This window comes from Gossypium hirsutum, chromosome A04, assembly GCF_007990345.1.
Source record: "Gossypium hirsutum isolate 1008001.06 chromosome A04, Gossypium_hirsutum_v2.1, whole genome shotgun sequence".
Classification (NCBI taxonomy): domain Eukaryota; kingdom Viridiplantae; phylum Streptophyta; class Magnoliopsida; order Malvales; family Malvaceae; genus Gossypium; species Gossypium hirsutum.
In genome coordinates, this window is record NC_053427.1 from 62,381,653 (window position 1) to 62,402,501 (window position 20,849).

A 20,849-nucleotide genomic window follows, 5' to 3' on the forward strand; every position below is an offset into this window, starting at 1 on the left:
TGAAAAAGATAGATTTATAATCATAAGATAGGGAGTGAAGTGAAACTTCCTGAATGATGAATGAACTCCTTAAATTGGAGTTTTGGAGGATAATTGGCATGAGAGCGGATGAGGATACTCTGATGGTGGTAGAGGTTCATTAGTCCATATGCGAGGATGAGCTTTGGAGCTCTTTCTGACTCTGATAAAATCAGGAACTCTTTAAGAGGTATACTGAAGCATAATTACTCGTAATGAAATAGTCGAAGAATAAAAATAGTAAAAAAAACTCAGGAAAAAAAATAGTACAAAAAGGAAATAAAAAATAATTTCAAAAAATAAAATAAAATAAATAATAGGTGTTTATAGAGAAATTGGGGCACACGGTCGTGGGACACGCCTGTGTGCTCTAAGCTCAACTCGTGCATTTCATAATTTTTGAAATTAGGCGCATTGGTGTACATGACCATGCTGCACGGCCGTGTCGATCTCCGTTCGCTTCTCCCATGCCCGTATATACAGGCTCATGCCCTTGTTATTTTGGCAGTTTCACCCACGGCCATGTCGCACGGCCGTGGCTACTTATCGTATCCCGTGTTTGGGAAGAAATTTTTTCCCTGTTTTCACACGGCCGTAAGCACGCTCGTGTGCTTGGCCATGTCTATGTGGTAAACCTGTATTCAAGAGCTCCATTAGTAATTTAGGTACTAAAATTTAAAGAAGTTAATACAGTTAGTGCTTGGGTTGCCTCCCGAGAAGCACTTATTTATAGTCTAAGCTTGACTTACCTCTCCATTGAAGGGTCATGGTGGTTCGAGAAGTTTATACTCCTCATTCATGCTGTGAATCTCATCAAAATAAGGTTCTAGGTAGGTATTGTTTACTTTAGAAGTGCCGAACTTGGGATGACTTACCTCGACTGTACCAATGGGAAAATGTTAAGTACCATAAGAGAGATTTCTTCATTCGATTTGGCAGTGACAATGTGAGGATCTGCGGCATCTAATAAAACTTTATCTTCAACCTTAAGTTGATTTGGAAAGGTATTGAACTTGTTCTGGCGTAATTTTGGTTTATCGTGTGTTCTCGATTTATGTGTCCGCCATTCATCTAGCTCCTCGATTTGTAGCCTTCGTTCTTCATGAATAGGTCCTCTACTATTACTTGAAAATGGCTCATGTACTTCCTTCAAACTCATTTCTTGCAAAGTAGGTTGCACCATATTGTCAGTTTTAGTAGGAAGGTTTAGGCAATCCACCTTCAATTTTCGATGTGTTGCCGGAATTGCGAGCTTGAAGGGTTACTGTTTCCTCTCCCACACGAAGTGTGAGCTCACCTGTGCCAACATCAATAATCGTTCTAGTAGTTGCTAAAAAGGGACTTCTTAAAATCAAAGGAGTGTTGCTATCCTTCTCTATGTTTAGAACAACTAAGTCAACGGGAAATATAAATTTATCAATTTTAACTAGCACATCTTCAATAATACCCCTAGGAAATCTTATAGTTTTATCTTCTAAATGAATGTTCATCCTAGTCTATTTGGGTTTCCCAAGTCCTAGTTGTTTAAACATTTTGTAAGGCATGACGTTAATACTAGCCTTTAAATCAGCTAATGCATTATTAACATCTAAACTACCAATTAAGTAAGGAATTGTAAAACTCCCTGGATCTTTCAATTTGTTGGGTAGCTTATTCTGTAGAATATCTGAGCAAACTGCGTTTAGCTTCACATGCGAAGTCTTGTCCAACTTCTACTTATTTGCTAAAAGCTCTTTTAAAAATTTCATTGCATTTGGCATCTATGATAGAGCTTTAATAAACAGTAAGTTAATATATAATTTTTTTAAAAGTTTAAGGAATTTACCAAATTGTTCATCTGAGTGGTCTTTCCTTGTCGCATTAGGGTATGACACACGAGGTTTGTATTCTGTACTTACCAGTTTCTGCTCATTGTGGTCTACCTCACATTTACCTTTGCTTATCTCAGTTTTTTTGCCTTGGTTCTGGTTCAGGTGTGACTAACCCATCCTCATCTTGACTAGTAATCACGTTGAGTTGCTCCCTTGGGTTAGATTCCGTGTTGCTTGGCAAGCTACCTTGTGGTCATTCAGAAATCAACTTGGCAAGCTGTCCAATCTGAGTTTCGAGCCCTTGGATCAATGCTTGTTGATTCTTAAGTGATGTCTCAGTATTCTGAAAATGAGTTTCTAACACCGATATAAACTTTGAGAGCATCTCTTCAAGGTTCGGCTTCTTTTCCTGTTGGTAGGGTGGTTGTTGGTAGCCTAGAGGTGGTCTTTGATTTCCTTGGCCTCCCCATGAAAATTTTGGGTGGTTCCTCCAACTTGTATTGTAAGTATTGCTATAAGGATTATTTTGAGATCGAAAATTGTTACCCATGTAATTTAACTGCTCGTTGTCCATGTTGTGGCCATAAGGTTGGTATTCTGAACTGCTTGATCCACCTCCACTTGCTTCGCACTGCATTACTGGGTGAACCTGTGAAGAACTAAGAAAACCATCAATTTTCTTATTCAAGAGTTCTACCTGATTAGAGAGCATGGTGACCGAGTCGACGTTCTAAACACCGGCTATTTTTGTTGGCTTTGTCCTCATGACTTGCCACTGATAGTTATTCAGTGACATCTCCTTTATAAACTCATAAGCATCTTCAGGTGTTTTATTACTGATAGTTCTGCCAGCAGCTGCGTTAACCATTTGTCGAGTCGAAGGATTCAGGCCATTATGGAACGTTTGAACCTGTAGCCAAAGTGGTAACCCATGGTAAGGGCACCTTCTCGAAAGGTCCTTGTATCTCTCCCATGCATCGTAGAGTGTTTCTAAATCCATCTGTACAAAAGAAGAGATATCATTACATAATTTGGCTGTTTTAACTGGTGAAAAATATTTTAATAAAAATTTTTCGGTCATTTGTTCCCAAGTAGTGATTGACCTTCGTGGTAACGAGTTCAACCATTGTTTATCCTTATTCCTTAACGAAAAGGGAAACAACCGAAGGCGAATGGCGTCATCAGAAACGCCATTAATTTTAAAGGTATCGTAAAATTCTAGGAAATTTGCCAAGTGAGCATTGGGATCCTCGTCCTGCAAACCATCAAACTGAATAAAGTGTTGTATCATTTGAATTGTGTTAGGTTTCAGTTTAAAATTATTTGCAGCAATAGCAAGTCTAACTATACTTGACTCAGTTCCTGCTAAATTAGGTTTAGCATAATCATACATAGTGCATGGAGCAGGATTTTGATTAACAACAATTGAAGGAGGTAGCGGATTTTCTTGGTTTTCAGCAATCTCCTCGATTGTGGTTTGAATATCATCCTCTTGCTTGTTCTCTGTGTATCTTAAGCTTCGCCTTATTTCTCTTTGGTTTCTGCGAACTGTGCGATCGATCTCACTGTAAAAAAGTAATGGTTTTGACGGGTTTCTTCTAGTCATAAAGTATAAGAACCCGCTAGAAAAAGGGAAAAAGAAGAATTAGTAATAAAAATTAGAACAAAATTTAAATTGAAGTAAAAGTAAATGGTTAAAGTAATAAAAATCGAGTGTTCCTAATATCTTAGTTCCCCAGCAATGGCACCAAAAACTTGATACGCGTGATATTCGTGATAGGTTTTAAATATTTATAATGAATCGTTTGAAACTAACTATTATCACGATGAAGGTAGGTGTACCTATCGAACAGTAGTATAGCTTTAGCAAGACCGGATTGTCGAACCCAAAGGAACTAAAAGTACTAGTAATGACTGTCTTTTTATTATCTAGCCTAAGAATAGTGGGGTTTTGTTTTAATTAACTAATAATGGGGTTTGTTTTAACTAACTAATTAACTAAACTAAGAATTCATAGAAAATAGAATTGGGGAATTAATTTTGGAAAAACTATTGAATTAAGACAATACCTAAGGAAAAATCCACCAAGACTTCACTTGTTATTTGACTCTGAATCGGACGATTTATTCATTTCACTTGATCCGTAGAAATCCCTAAGTTATATTATTATCCCTCTTGAGACTAACAACGTCTAACCCTAGGTTGAATAATTGAAATCACTTTCTAATTAACTCTATAGGATTGCATTAACTCGATCTATGGATCCCCTTATTAGGTTTCATCCTAATCCGGCAAAATCTTGTCACCCTATCTCTAGGTGTGTAATCAACTCCACTTAATTATGAAAAATGTACTCTTAGACAGGGTTTATTCCTCCTCTGAATAAGAGCTTAACTTGAATCAATATCCTGGAATATCAAAACAAGAATTAAGAACACATAATTAAGAACAAGTCAAATATTTACCATACAATTCAGATAATAATAACAAGATCTGTCTTAGGTTTCATTCCCTTTAGGTATTTAGGGGTTTTAGTTCATAACTAAAAACGTAAATATCTCAGAAGAATAATAAATACAAAACATAAAGAAAAACACAAAACTCCTAATGGGAAATTGAGGGGAGATCTTCAGTCTTGATGATGAATCCGGCTTCTGAGATGGATCAATCGACATTCCTTGAGCAGTTCTCTGCTTCCTCCTCTGTGGCCCCTTTTCCTCCTTCTTTACGTGTATTTATAGGCTTTAGAATGCCTAAGAACCCTCAAATTAGCCTTTTCCGAATTGGACTCAATTTGGGCTCGACAGGGACACGCCCGTGTGCGATTACTTCAGGCTGTGGTCAAGCCTGTTAAATAGGTACGGGTGTGTGGTCCACCTGTGTGAGTCGTGCTTCGATTTTGCCAAATTGACACGGCCGTGTGGTTTGCCTGTGTGAAGAGGTCCAGGCCGTGTTGATTTCATACGTTGGCCCATTTTCTCCGTTTTTGGCCCGTTTCTCATTCCTTTCACCCTCTTATGCTCATCTAAGTATAAAATATGAAATTAAGGCATTAGGAGCATCGAATTCACCAATTTTAAGGAAAAATCATCCATAAAATGTGCTAAGCATGGGATAGAAATTTGAATAAATTACGGTTTATCACCAAGACTTGAACCCAGGCTTCTCAAACACTCCCAACCCACTCAAATCACTTAGCCAATAAAGGAAACATGTAATTCGTGTCAGATAATTCAAAATTAAAGATTCTAAATTATTGGGGTGTTACACGGCATGCAACTTTATCTGGTGGCACATGACACAACAAATTTTGTTGAGTTGGTGGATAAAGCAAAGGCTGTTGAAGAAATTAGAATAGTGTCTCCGCGAAATGTAGCGAGGTTTGAAAAAACAAATGTTTGGACAAACATCCAAAAGGGATCGAAAATTGCATAACACTGGCAAAAATGCCAGATAGAGCTTCCATTCTGATCAGTTGTGGCAACAAGGTAACATCCAGGCTGAAAAAGAAGGTTTGCACAGGTTGCCAAGTTTTCCATTTTGTGAACATTGCAAATGAAGGCATCCCAGGGAATGTCGTAAATTGAAAAAAGGATGTTTTAAGTGTGGGTGCAAAGAACACATGATCAAGAACTGCCCAAAAGGACTAGAGTGGTTAGAAGCTTAGAATTTAACCTATATACTAGTTTGAGTCAGAGTTCGCGGACGAAGTCGAGGTGGAAGTAGTGATACAAGACAGGCTGGACAATGAACCCTAGAACACACTATTGCCACACAAGGCGAGACAAAAGGGCCAACACAAGTATATGTTGTGAAGGAACCACAAGACTAGGGAGTGATCGATGTCCTCAATGATACCTTCGCTCTGTGAACTATTCTATTGTTTTCTTTGATTGATTTTGGTTCCAAACACTCCTAAATTTTGAGTGAGCTGGCGTTGGAGTTGGGTATTCTAGTAGGAAACATTGATAAGGGTATAACTGTCACTATTTTGTTTGGTGAAAGTGTGATGGCCAATAGAGTGCATCGTAAGTGTCCTTTAATGGTCCAAGGACATGTCTTTTTTTCCGGTTTGATGGAGTTTCCCTTTTATAGGTTTGACGTAACCCTTGAAATATATTAGGTAACTAAGCTAAAGCCAAGAAAGATTTTGAACTGAAAAGAGTGATTTTGTAAAGTAATGAAGGGGTGAAAATTGTTGTGGTTAGAGAGCGAACCCAATTTCTATCCAACATGGTCTCAAACATTTTAGCAGAGAATATGATGGGGAAAGGCTACAAGCCTACTTAGTGATTGCTTCCGGACATACTAACATCAAGAGTGTGATATTGCAATAAAATAGACAGTTATGAGACGGTATCCATAAATATATGGGTTGAATTGTAATATAGATTTTCCAATGAAGAATGTGAGAACTTCGAGGATCGTGCCCAAGGGAGGCGAGTACTAAATCAATCTTAACCTAAACAATTAAAGATCTAATTAATACTTTAAGTCAGTTATAGTACATAAGTAAAGTAAGAGATAATTTTAGGGTTTCTTAAATAAAATAAAATAACATAGAAAAAGAATTGAATTTCAAGAGATATAAAGAATAAAGTGAATCAAATATGAAGATGGGTGATTAGCTCGCTTCAGTAATCCCAATCAACTATTGTCTCGGGTTCCCAATCAACCAACTAGTCGCCACCCTAGCAAGATCATTCGATCTTCAACTAACATAACGAGTCAGCAAGGACTACTTATCTTCCGACGTCACAGTCTAGATTGGCTTAGGGAAAAGGTGTTCATGAATAGGAATACCAATTTTGGTTTAATTCCCATCTTGATGACTTCCCAGGGTTGTCAGGCCTAGGGTTTGTTACATGTTCTTCCTTTCCCAAACAACTGATTCGTTGAGTAACCCTACAAAATAGTTAAAACATCATGCTTCCACTTGCTAATTGCCCATAGAAGGATTAGTTCCTCATGGTTTTCATACACAACATGGAATAGATGGAAGAATTAATCATAAGGAATAGATTGAAATAAAAAGTTTAAGAAAAGCTTGATTGATATTGATAATAAGCACGACCACAATAATTGATATCCTTTTTAAATCAGAACTTTTGAAAGAGACAAATAAAAAATAAACTAAAACTAGGAAAACCTAAAGAAAGAAAGAAAACAAAACTTAAACCTAAAGAGAGAATCTAAGCTAATTGAATGTGTCCATAATGTGTGCCAAATGAGTCTATTTATAACCTTTAGGTAGCCGTCATCCTTAACCCTAGGTTAGCAGACGTTCTCGAGCTTTAAGTTCGATTGTGCATACTAAAACACCCCTGCTTTGTGTTTTATTCTCGTCATACAGTCGATGTTGTGACACACTAGGACCTATGTCTTGACATAGCAGCCAGTTTACTCCTCTGTAGTTGTCTTTAGGGGTATGTCGCGATGCCTTCAACCTATGTCCTAACATTGAAGGCAATTTCTCACTTTCTTTATTCTACTTTCTATGTTGTGATATCAAATCTCCCATGTTGCGACGTTGTAACAGCCCGTATTCAGTGAAATCAGAATAGTGGTTTCGGGACCACGATTCTGAGTAAAAAAGAAAATTTATTTTAAAATTATTGCATGGTCTGTATCATGATTGGAAAGATGTATGAAAATTTCGATAATAAAATTTTACCGATTTTGTGTTTAATTATAGAAAGGACCAAATTGCATAAAATGAAAAAGTTGAATTCTAGTAGCTATAAGGATAAAATAGTTATGGAATTCAAAACTTGAGGTCCTTATATGGTAATTAGACCATTAAGAGAAGTTAGTAGATATTTATGATGTTTCATCCATGGAAAATTAGAAAAAGAAAAAGACTAAATTGGAAATTAAAATAAATAAAGATGATAAATAAAATAAATATCTAATATCATTATTTTATATCATCTTCTTCCCCAAAATTCTATGGAAACCCTAGGAATGAGAAAGAAAATCAAGCAAGCCTAATTGGGTAAGTAATCTTGTCACGTTTTTAGTAATTTTTTTATTTTTGATATCAAAATAACCTAATCTAGTTATTTTAGGGATCAATTTGTAAATTTATCAAAGTATTAAAAATTTTCCATGGATGAATATGATGAAATTTTGAAATTTATGGTAGAAAATGAAAGATTATTGATAGTTAAACAACTTTTGTGAAGGAATTTTTCATGAAATTGTGATTTAGGGGCTAAATTGTAAAGATGTAAAATTCATGGAAAATTTCTAATTTTTATGAAATATATGTGCTGTAAATGTTATATGTAAAAATTAGTTAGGCTTGGAATAAGGATTAAATTGCATGAATTTCATTTTCCGAGCCTAGGGACAAAATCGTCATTTGTGGAAAATATAGGAGCAAAATGGTAATTTTTCCTAGGATGTTAATTGAATTAAATTGAGTATGAAATGAATTAAATTGATGATTAAATTCATTTGTATAGATCTGAAAAGACTATTACTGAGTTGGATCAAGGAAAACAAAAAGTATTGGATTACTAGAATTTTGAAATGAACAAGTATCGAGGTAAGTTCGTGTAACTAAATTTGTACATTTATATGCTTGAATTGAATGTTGTGTATGAGAATTATTTAGTTGTTATGCATTTGAAAATTTAATGCATATTCGATAATGCCTGGTAAATGATAAGTCCCGTTTGAATAAATGAAGTTCGATGGATACAAGTTTCCTGATTGGTTGTAGTCTTGCATATGTTGCAGACACACCATAACTCTTATGAGCATCCTGTTATAAGCCCTATCAAGCTTTCCATTATATGGTTCCTGTGAGTATCCTGATCGGTAGTAATCTTGCATATTTTGCGGACTACCACAGCTCTTTGTGAGCGTCTTGTTATACGATCGGTTGTGATCCTGCATATAGCGTCCTGATATAGGCTCTTTATGAGCTTCCTGATATGGCTCGCTTGAATTTGCTATTTTATGGCTATCCAGAGCTCCCTGATAATAACTATTCGAATTTACCTGTTAAGCTCAATGGGCTTCTTCTTTTAAACTCTTATGAGTTTCCTAATTTAGCCGATAAGCTTCCTGTTACATGGCTCATCTGAGTATCCTGTTATATGGCTCGAGAGAGTGCTTCCTGATTATGTAACCTAATGGGTGTCCCTAAATATGAGTTGACGGATTACATCTTTGTACACTTCAAGTGTACTACATGTGTATACATCGATATTTCAAATAAATTCAACGGATAAAGTTTTGTTATGGCTAATCTGATCTTGAGATGATTTATCATAGAGATGTATATGTTATATGGAAATATGGTAAGAAAAGTATATGTGTATGAAAGTTATTACAAGATGAGCTCATCTTTATTACTTGAAAAGTATTTTGAAATTCATGACTAACTTGCTTGATTGAGTGTATGTGACTAGGCAATCGGTCAAATTGTTGGGATGCATGTTATTTGCATGATTACTTATATTGAACATAATTGGTAAGTTAAATTCTTGTTATACGAACTTACTAAGCATTTCACTCAATTTTCTTTTTCTCTGTTTTATAGTGCTCGGAAGTTCATAAAGGTTGGAATCGGTCAGAGCATCATCACACTATCCTTTAGCTTGTTTTGGTATAAATAGCAAACTTATTTTGGTATAATGGCAAGTATAGGATAAAATAGGTCAAATGATGAAATATATTGATTGTAACTAGCCATTGGAATAGCTAGTGTTAAACATATTATGATGTAATTATAAAAAGCCTTATCAAGTTTTGATGTGTGTTTAAATGGTTATATGATGGAAAATATATAAACCTATCGATGAATGGTTTTGAAGTAACATAATTTATCAAGTATACCTATAAGAATAAATGGACTTTTAGTAACTTTAAACACTTGAACATACATGGATATTACTTGATTTTGGCTTGGTTTAAAATGTTTTGAATTGGTTGGTGAATGTGCTTAAATTTTGTTGTAGGTGGAAGACAAAATGGGTGAGAAATATGGCCTTGAAAATGGCCTATTTTCGTCCACAGGGGTAGACACGCAGGCGTGTGGTTTGGCCGTGTGTCCCCTTGTATTTAAGAGAAATTTTGAAATTTCATGAAATATTTCCTGAGTTCCCGATTTAGTTCCGACCTGTTTTAAATGTTTAAATTGGGCCTCGAAGGTCCAATTAAGGGACAGTATGTTTAAATAAGATTGGTTTCTTATAAGAATAGTAAATGACTTGAATATTGTATGTGTTCTGTAAACTCTGATAATGCTCCTTAAACCTTTTCTGGCGATGGATATGGGTTAGGGATGTTATAGACATAGCGTCCAATAGTGACCCGAAATGCCTTCTAATGATCTCTTACACACTCACAAAGTACGTTAGCTCTCCCTTAGGCCTTATTCGACCCTTAAGATTAACAAAAGACTCAATGTGCACATTTTATTTAATGAAAATAAAGCTAAAGAAACTTAATTAAAACATAACGAAAAAGCATGTATTAGAGCTCTGTAAATGTGAAAACTAGTTTAATTAGCTACATCGAATCACGACAGATCAAACTCCCCCACACTTTAGTTGTAACACCCTTAACCCGTATCCATCGCTGGAATAAGGTTACAAGGCATTACCATTCAACCACAACATAAATCATACATTTGTGCTATCATAATTAAAATCCATTCATCTCAATCACTTTTCCCCTTATACGGTCCTATTAGACCTTAAAATAAGCTTTGAAGTGGTTCGGGACTAAAATGAAAGCATTAGAAAACTTTGAGAGACCTAGAAAATTTCAAATATTCCAGGGTCACGCGCCCGCACAGGGCCACCAGACACGCCCGTGTCATAGGCCATGTGAAAATAGGGCATACATACTGACTTGTACCACACGGCCAATGACACGCCCGTGTGCCATGGTTGTGGAAAAATTGGGGAGGTTACTGACTTGGGTCACATGGCCGACCACACGCCCATGTGCCAGCCTGTGTTCCACACACGGCTAGTAGACACACCCATTTGTCTAGGCCGCGCCAAATCTATAGGGTATACTACCTTAATTCGAAAGGGTACCTCAGGGGATACACGGCTGTGTAACATGACCGTGTGTCACACATGCCTGAGACACATGCCCGTGTCTCTGCCCATGTGGACAAAAACAGGCCATTTGCAAAGCCAATTTGCCACCCTTTTCTTATGCACACTTAGCCATCAAAACGGTATCATTTCAATACATATATAGGCAGCCAAAACATGCCAATTCACACACATATCATGCCATCTATCATTAATTAATTCAACTACTAGATTACATATTCAAAACTTACCAAATCAACATGTCACAATTATCAAACTCATATAACTCCTAAATGAATTTCCTCACCTTTTTATCAACCAAATCATGCTTCTCAAACATATCAATTCATCGTCCCAAATCATACCAAAATATATCAACTTCCAAAAAATAATACCACAACATATAACTGTCCTAAAGAGCATCCATACAACCATTCCAAACAACCCAACACTTAGGACATTATATACATCACATATATAATTTATCAAACATATAATTCAAGCCAACTTAAATGGCCATATTCCAACATTTACAAGCCAAATATCATGGCTATAATCACAACTCAAAATATACCAAGATGACAATAGCCTATACATGCCATATACTATATGTACAAAGCTTCAAAAGTACCAACGAGATGATCGATAATGTGATGATGTTTCGAGATGATCCCCGAGTACAAGCTAGCTTTGATAATCTATAAAACATTGAAAGAACGCACAAGTTTAGCTTTAAAAGCCTAGTAAGCCATATACAAATAAAACTATCATGTGAACCTTTTCATATCAATTCAAATATGCTAAACATAATTAATCACAAACAAGTTCTCAAACCTTTTTCACTGAACACATATTCATTATCTTAATCAAATTTATCATTTACTTCACTTCTCAATACTTGTATGAATCTCGTACATACCTGAGTCATTTATGTCATTCCACATAATCTTTCTCAACTTGACTTTGCCCGTTGAACCATTCGGAATCATTAAGGATACTCGAAAATCACATAAGCTCGAACAATGCCATATCCCAGATATGGTCTTACATGTTATCACATATCGACGCCATTGGCCCACACAGTGTCTTACACGAAATCATAGTACGATGCCAACGTCCCAGACATGGTCTTACATGTAATCTCAATACAATGCCAACGTCCCAGACATGGTCTTACATGTAATCATAGTACGATAACCTAGTGTCATGACATTCGTATCCTATACTATTCCTAAGGTTCTTACGGGACTTTTGGATGTCGAAAATCTATTGATTCTTGCTCCTAATTACTCGTTCAACATTCATAACCATTCAATGGCAAGTAAACACATATAATTCAATTTAAAGACATTTATTTGCATATGAACTTACCTCGTAGTCAGAATAGACGAATCGGATCCATTACTCGATAACTTTTGATTTCCCCTGATCTAAATTTGATTTCTTTCTTTCGGGATCTATATGAATTAAAAATATACTTATTTAATCATTTATTCATTCAATTTCACCCATAAATACCTATTTGGGCATTTTTACACTTTAGCCCCTAAAGTTTTGCATTTTTACAATTTAGTTCTTATTTCACAATTACACCAAATTACACAATTTCTTTCTAATTTTATGCTAGTCGAATTCTCTATAACTTCATAACAGCCCATTTTTTCATTTATTTCACACTTTTAACCATAACATTTCACATTTCCTCAATTTAATCCCTTTTGAAATTTCACTAAAAATCACTTTACAGAACATGATAATCTATAAAAAAAACTCATTTTCCATCATTAAACATTCAAGATCTCAAGCACTCATCAATGGCGCTTCACAAAATCATCAACAATTTTAGAAATTAGGGTACGGTCTAGCTAGTGCACAAAGCAACGATCACAAAAACAGAAAAATCATAAAAAATCGAACAAAATACATACCTTAATCAAAGATTCAAAGATTTGAACCCTAAATGAGCATAAGATGATGTTTTTGTCTTACAAAATTTAGCTAATGCATGAAAGATGAATAAAAAAATCATGTTTGGTTATGATTTATTAATTTAATTTGTTATTTACCTATTTACCCTTAATGAATTAACTTCAAAATTTTATAATGCATGTCCATAAATGTCCATTATCACAATCAATGGTCTAATATCAACGTAAGGACCTCTAATTTAATGCCTCATAGCAAATAGACACTTTTAACTTATAGAGTGCAACTTTTTCATTTTACGCGATTTAGTCCTTTAGTCAAATTAACCACTTAAATGATAAAATTATCACACGAAACTTTCACACATACATATTCATATACTATAAACACCAAAAATAATATTAAAATAATTTTTTGAAATAATATTTGTGGTCCCGAAACTACTATTCTGATTTAAGCTAAAATCGAGTTATTACAACTCTCCCCCTCTTAGGGATTTTCGTCCCCGAAAATCTTACCAGCGAATAGGTTTGGATATTGCTTTCTCATAGCATCCTCGGGTTCCCACGTAGCTTCTTCAATCCCGTGTCGATGCCTTAATACTTTTACTAAGCTATTTGATCTCACGATCTAGAATTCGAATCGGTTCTTCACTGTATGATAAATCTAGTTAAATCTCAACTTCTGTCAGAGAAATAATATGGGAAGGATCAGATCGATATTGTCGAAGCATCGATACATGAAATACATTATGAATCTTTTCTAACTCAGATGGAAATTCTAGCCAATAAGCAACTGGTCTAACTCACTCGATAATCTTGTACGGTCCGATAAATCACGGACTCAATTTGCCTTTACAACCAAATCGAAGTATTTTCTTCCACAGAGATACTTTCAAAAACACTTTATCCCCGATCTGGAACTCGATATCTTTTCTTTTCAAGTTTACATATGATTTCTGAACATCTGACGCCGCTTTCAAACTATCACGTATTACTTTCACTTTCTCTTTTGTTTCTCTAATTAGATCAACCCCGTGAATCTTATTCTCACTGAGTTCAGTCAAGTACAAAGGTGTTCGACACTTCCGATTGTATAAAGCTTTCTACGGTGCCATTTTAATACTTGAATGACAACTATTGTTATATGCAAATTCAATCAATGGCAAATACTTTTCCCACGTACCTTTGAACTCAAGAATGCAACATCTAAACATATCCTCGAGTATCTGAATAACTCGCTCGGATTGACCATCCGTCTGTGGGTGAAATGTGGTACTAAAATGTAATTTTGTACCTAGTGCATCTTGTAATTTCTTCCGAAACCTCGATGTGAATCTCGGGTCTCTATCCGAAATAATAGAAACAGGTACTCCATGTAATCTCAAAACCTCGAAGATATACAACTCAGCTAACTTTTCAAGTGAATAGTTTGTTCATACCGGAATGAGATGAGCCGATTTTGACAATCTGTCAACTATAACCCAGGTCGCATCTTTCTTAGTTGGAGATAAAGGCAATCCCGACACAAAATTCGTAGTCACTTTATCCCATTTCCACTAGGGAATCATAATCGGCTGCAATAAACCAGACAGTACCTGATGCTCAGCTTTAACTTGTTAAAAAATCAAACATTTAGAAACGAATTCTAAAATGTCACGTTTCATACCATGCCACCAATAGAGCTGTTTCAAATTGTTATACATTTTCGTACTTCCCGGATGAACAGATAAACGACTACTATGTGCTTCATTCAAAATCATCTGAATCAACTCTGAATTTTAAACGTTTCTCGGAATCAACTTGAAACTCTGAATCAGGTTTCGAATCACATTGAACTCATTTTGGTAATATTTCATTATCAACTTTCTTAGCTTCATAAATCTGCTGTAAAAACAATGATCTCGCTTTCAATTCAGCTACAACCGAGTCGTCATCTAATAGAGCCAACTGAGTATTCATTGCACATAGAGCAAACAAAGATTTTTGGCTTAATGCATCTACAACATCATTTGCTTTTTCAGGATGGTAATCAATTACTAGGTCATAATCTTTTAGTAATTCTAGCCATCTTCGCTGTTGCAAATTCAAATCTTTCTGAGTCATCAAATATTTCAAACTCTTGTGATCTGAGTGAATATGACATTTCTTACCGAACAGATAATGGCGCCAAATCTTCAATGCAAACACAATGGCTACTAACTCTAAATCTTGCATCAGGTAATTCCTTTCATGCGGCTTTTATTGTCTCGAGGCATAAGCTATAAATTTGTTTTCCTACATCAAAACACAGCCTAGACCATTCAACGATGCATCACTATAAATGACAAATTCTTTACCCGATTCTGGCTGTACAAACACTGGAGCTTCAGTCAATAGAGTTTTCAATTGATCAAAACTTTACGGACATTTTTCGAACCATTCAAGCTTTATATCTTTCTGAAGCAATCTCGTGAATGGAGTCGCAATCATCGAAAAGCCTTTTACAAACCGTCGATAATAGCCAACTAGTCCAAGAAAATTGTGAACTATAGATGCATGTCTCGGAGGCTTCCAATCCATTATTGCAGACTTGCTTGGATCGACTCGAATACTCGATGTTGACACAATATGCCCCAGAAAACCAATCTCACGCAACCAGAATTCACATTTACTGAACTTTGCATATAACTGCTTATCATGCAAAGTTTGCACTACAACTCTTAAATGCTCAGCATGCTTAGTTTCATCTATCGAATAAATCAAAATATCATCTATGAACACAACAAAAAATCGATCTAGGTACAGTTTGAAAATCTAGTTCATTAAGCCCATAAAGATAGCAGGTGCATTTGTTAATTCGAAAGGCATAACAAAAAATTCATAGTGACCATACCTCGTTCTGAATACAGTCTTCAGCACATCAGAGTCTCTAACTTGCAATTGATAATAACCTGATCTCAAATCTATTTTCAAAAACACTGTAGCCCCTTTTAACTGATCAAACAAATTGTCAATTCGCGGTAGAGGGTATTTCTTCTTGATCGTCATTTTGTTAAGCTGTCTATAGTGCATACACGTTCTCATCGTGCCATCCTTCTTTTTCACAAACAATACGGGAGCACCCCAGGGCGAGAAACTCAGTCGTGGAAATCCTCTATCGGTTAATTGTTGCAATTGAGATTTCAATTCTTTTAACTCTATCGGATCCATTCTGTATGGAGCTATCGATATAGGCGTTGTTCCCGACATTAACTCAATACCAAATTCAACCTCTTGGATCAGTGGTAAACTGGGTAACTTTTCAGGAAACACATATGGATACTTACACACAATTGACACTGATTCAATCTCTTTTTAGTCACTTTCGTATCAAGCACATAAGCCAAGTAAGTTTCACAACCCTTTCTCACATATTTCTGAGCTAATATTGATGAAATCATTGCTAACAAGCCATTCAGATCATCTGACTCAATCTGGATAATTTCATTATTCTGACATCTCAAATCAATCATCTTTTATTTTCAATTCACAACAGCGTCATGCAACGTTAGCCAATCCATACCCATGATTATATCAAACTTGGTAAATGGAAACAATATCAAATCTGTCGGAAAGCAATTATCTTGAATCATCAACGGACAGTTCTTGCACACTTTATCAACCAATACACACTTGCCTAAGGGGTTTGATATTCTAATTACAAATTCAGTAGACTCTACAGGCAAAGTCTTACTGCATACTAAATTCACACATATATAGGAATGAGTTGATCCTAGATCTATCAATGCAATAACTTTAGTATCATAGAGAGTAAAAGTACCGGTGATAACATCTGGAGATGATGCTTCTGCGTGACCGTGAATAGCATAGGCTCGTGCAGGTGCTCTAGTATCAGATCTCATAGCTGTGTCTCATGTCGCACCTCTACCACCACTCACATTAACAACATTATAGGATGGTCTCCCTCTAACTTCAGTGTTACTTGGCCTCGTACTCTGAACATTATTTTTTTTAGCTAACTTTGGGCAATCTCTAAGAAACTAATCTAACGATCCACATTTAAAATAAGCCCGATCATTCGATCTACAATCACCGAAATGCTATTTCCCACACTGTTTACATTTAGGTTGATTTGGTTTAGCACTACCAACACTAGCTATCGAAGTAGCTGGAGCTTTGAAGCTCGACTGTTGTCTTACTTTGTTTGAATGTCGCACAGATGCATTGGAACAGTTAAACGAGTCTCAGAATTTCTTCAATACAGACTAATAAGATTTACTAGTTGATCTCTTTCTCAAATCTCTTACTTTAAAATCACCTTTTCTCTTTTATTTGCCGAGATCATCAGCTTTGCAAGCCCTCTCAACTAAAACAACGAATTCTTTGATTTCCAGAATCCCAACTAGAAGTTTTATATCTTTATTCAACCCGTTAACAAATCTTTTACACATAATCTCTTCATTAGACACATGTTCCAAGGCATATTTGCTCAATTGTACGAACTCTCTTTCATAAGTTGTCACCGTCATCCGACCTTGTTTCAACTCTAGAAACTCATTATGTTTCTGATCAAGAAATTGCTGAGTTATATGTTTCTTCCAAAACTCAGATTGAATGAATTTCGAGGTAATTTGTTCTCTAAGAACCACCAATGTCAATGTTTTACACCAATGATATGCATTATCTCTAAGCAAAGATACTACTCACTTAATACATTCATCTGAAGTACAGGGCAATTCATCAAATACTCTGATTGTGTTCTCGAGCCAGAACTCAGCCCTTTCAGCATCCTCATCAACTGTAACCCGAAACTCTTCGACCCTATGTTTACGTATCTTATCCGCTCGTGGCTTACTCAATTTAATCAGATCTATCACTTGTGGCACAACAAGGACTTGTTGAGGAATAGGTGGGGGTGCTGGTTGTTGAGCACCCAAATTTGTTCGAACGAACTTTGTGAACCACTCACTTATCATTTGGAAGAAGGCTTGCTTAGCCTCTCCCCCTTGGCTACTTGAAATAGGCATAGAATTGGCCAGCGCTGCCCCTTGAGTGGGAGCAGGCGCATTAGTTTCAACATCATCATCTATTGCTCGATAGGGATACATTTGCTATATAAAAACACATTTTAACTGTCAGGAAACATAACACTATCACAATTTATATTTATGGCATGTATAGCTAGAATCTCACACGTTACATTAGTCATAAAATCGACTAAACTGTAGCTCTAATACTAATTAAATGTAACACCTCTAACCTATATCCATCGTCGAAATAGGGTTACGAGGCATTACCATTCAACCACAACATAAATCATACATTTGTGCAATCATAATTAAAATCCATTCATCTCAATCACTTTTTCCCTTATAAGGTCCTATTAGACCCTAAAACATGCTAAAAAGTGGTTCGGGACTAAACCGATAACATTAGCAAACTTTGGGAAACTTAGAAAATTTTCAAATATTCTAGGGTCACATGCCAGTGTGAATAGGCCGTGTGCCTCACACGGCCACCAGAGACGCCCGTGTCACAGGCTGTGTGAAAACAGGGCATACATACTGACTTGTACCACACGACCGAGGACACGCCCATGTGTCATGGCCATGGGAAAACAGGGGAGGTTACTGACTTAGGTCACACGGCCGACCATATGCCCATGTGCCAGCTCGTGTGCCACACATGGCCAGTAGACACGTCCGTGTGTTTAGGCCGTGCCAAATCTGTAAGGTATACTACCTTAATTAGAAAGGGTACCCCAAGGGACACACGACCGTGTAATATGACCATGTGTTGCACACGACTGAAACACACACCAGTTTCTCTGTTCGTGAGAAAAAAAATAGGTCATTTGCAAAGCCAATTCTCCACCCATTTCTCATGCACACCTAGCCATCAAAATGATATCATTTCAACACATATATAGGCAGCCAAAATATGCCAATTCACACACATATCATGCCATCTATCGTTAATTAATTCAACTACTAAATTCCATATTCAAAACATACCAAATCAAAATGTCACAATTATCAAACTCACATAACTCCTAAATTAATTTTCTCACATTTTTATCAACCAAATCATGCTTCTTAAATATATCAATTCATCATCCTTAAATCATACCAAAATATACAAACTTCCAAACAATAATACCACAACATATAACTGTCCAAAAGAGCATCCATACAACCATTCCAAACAAGCCAACACTTAGGACATTATATACATCACATATATCATTTATCAAACATATAATTCAAACCAACTTAAATGGCCATATTCCAACATTTACAAGCCAAACATCATGGCTATAATCACAACTCAAAATATACCAAGATGACATTGAAAGAACGCACAAGTTTAGCTTTAAAAGCCTAGTAATGTGATGATCGATAATGTGATGATGTTTCCAGATGATCCCCGAGTCCAAGCTAGCTTTGATAATCTATAAAACATTGAAAGAATGCACAAGTTTACCTTTAAAAGCCTAGTAAGCCATATACAAATAAAACTATCATGTGAACCTTTTCATATCAATTCAAATATGCTAAACATAATTAATCACAAACAAGTTCTCAAACCTTTCTCACTGAACATATATTCATTATCTTAATCAAATTCATCATTTACTTCATTTCTCAATACTTTTATGAATCTCGTATATACTTGAGTCACTTATCTCATTCACATAATCTTTCTCAACTTGACCGTTGCCTATTGAACCATTTAGAATCGTTAAGGATCCTTGGAAATCACATAAGCTAGAACAATGCCATATCCCAGATATGGTCTTACATGTTATCACATGTCGACGACACTGTCCCAGACAGGGTCTTACATGAAATCATAATACGATGCCAATGTCCTAGACATGGTCTTATACGTAATCTCAATAAAATGCCAATGTCCTAGACATGGTCTTACATGTTATCACAACTAGATAACCTAATGTCATGACATTCATATCCTATACTATTCCTAAGGTTCGTACGGGACTTTCGGATGTTAAAACTCTGTCGATTCTTGCTTGTAATTACTCGTTCAACATTCATAACAATTCAATGAAAAGTAAATACATATAATTCAATTTAAAGACATTTATTTGCATATGAACTTACCTCATAGTCAGAATAGATGAATCAGATCAATTACTCGATAACTTTCGATTTCCAGCGATCTAAATCCGATTTCTTTCTTTCAGGATCTATATGAATTAAAAATAAACTCATTTAATAATTTATTCATTAAATTTCATCCATAAATACCTATTTGGGCATTTAAACACTTTAGCCCCTAAAGTTCCATATTTTTAGAATTTAGTCCTTATTTCACAATTACACCAAATTACACAATTTCTTTCTAATTTCATGCTAGCTGAATTCTCTATAGCTTAATAAAAGCCCATTTTTTCATTTATTTCACACTTTTAACCATAAAATTTCACATTTTCTCAATTTAATCCCTTTTTATGAAATTTCACTAAAAATCACTTTACAAAACATGATAATCTATCAACAAATACTCATTTTCCATCATCAAACATTCAAGATCTCAAGTACTCATCAATGGCACTTCACAAAATCATCAACAATTTTAGAAATTAGGGTACGGGCTAGCTAGTACACAAAGCAACGGTCACCAAAACATAGAAATCATAAAAAAATCGAGCAAAATACATACCGTAAACAAAGATTCAAAGAGCCGAACCCTAGATGAGCATAAGATGATGTTTTTCTCTTACAAAATTCAACTAATGCATGAAAGATGGATAAAAAATCATGTTTGGTTATGATTTATTAACTTAATTTGTTATTTACCTATTTACCCTTAATAAATTAACTTAAAAATTTTATAATGATGTCCATAAATGTCCATTATCAAAATCAACGGTCTAATATCAACATAAGGACCTCTCATTTAATGCCTCATAGCAAATAGACACTTTTAACTTATAGAATGCAACTTTTACATTTTACACGATTAAGTCATTTAGTCAAATTAACCACTTAAATGATAAAATTATCAGACGAAACTTTCACACATAC

At 35.5% G+C, this 20,849-nt stretch overlaps 1 non-coding gene across 1 annotated transcript; it reads left to right on the top strand.

The window, feature by feature from the left end:
* Positions 1 to 2,755: 2,755 nt before the first annotated feature.
* LOC121228570 (small nucleolar RNA R71) lies at positions 2,756 to 2,862 on the top strand. The gene has a single exon (XR_005926146.1). It is a non-coding gene; the product is annotated as a small nucleolar RNA R71 (small nucleolar RNA).
* The last annotated feature ends 17,987 nt before the right edge of the window (positions 2,863 to 20,849 follow it).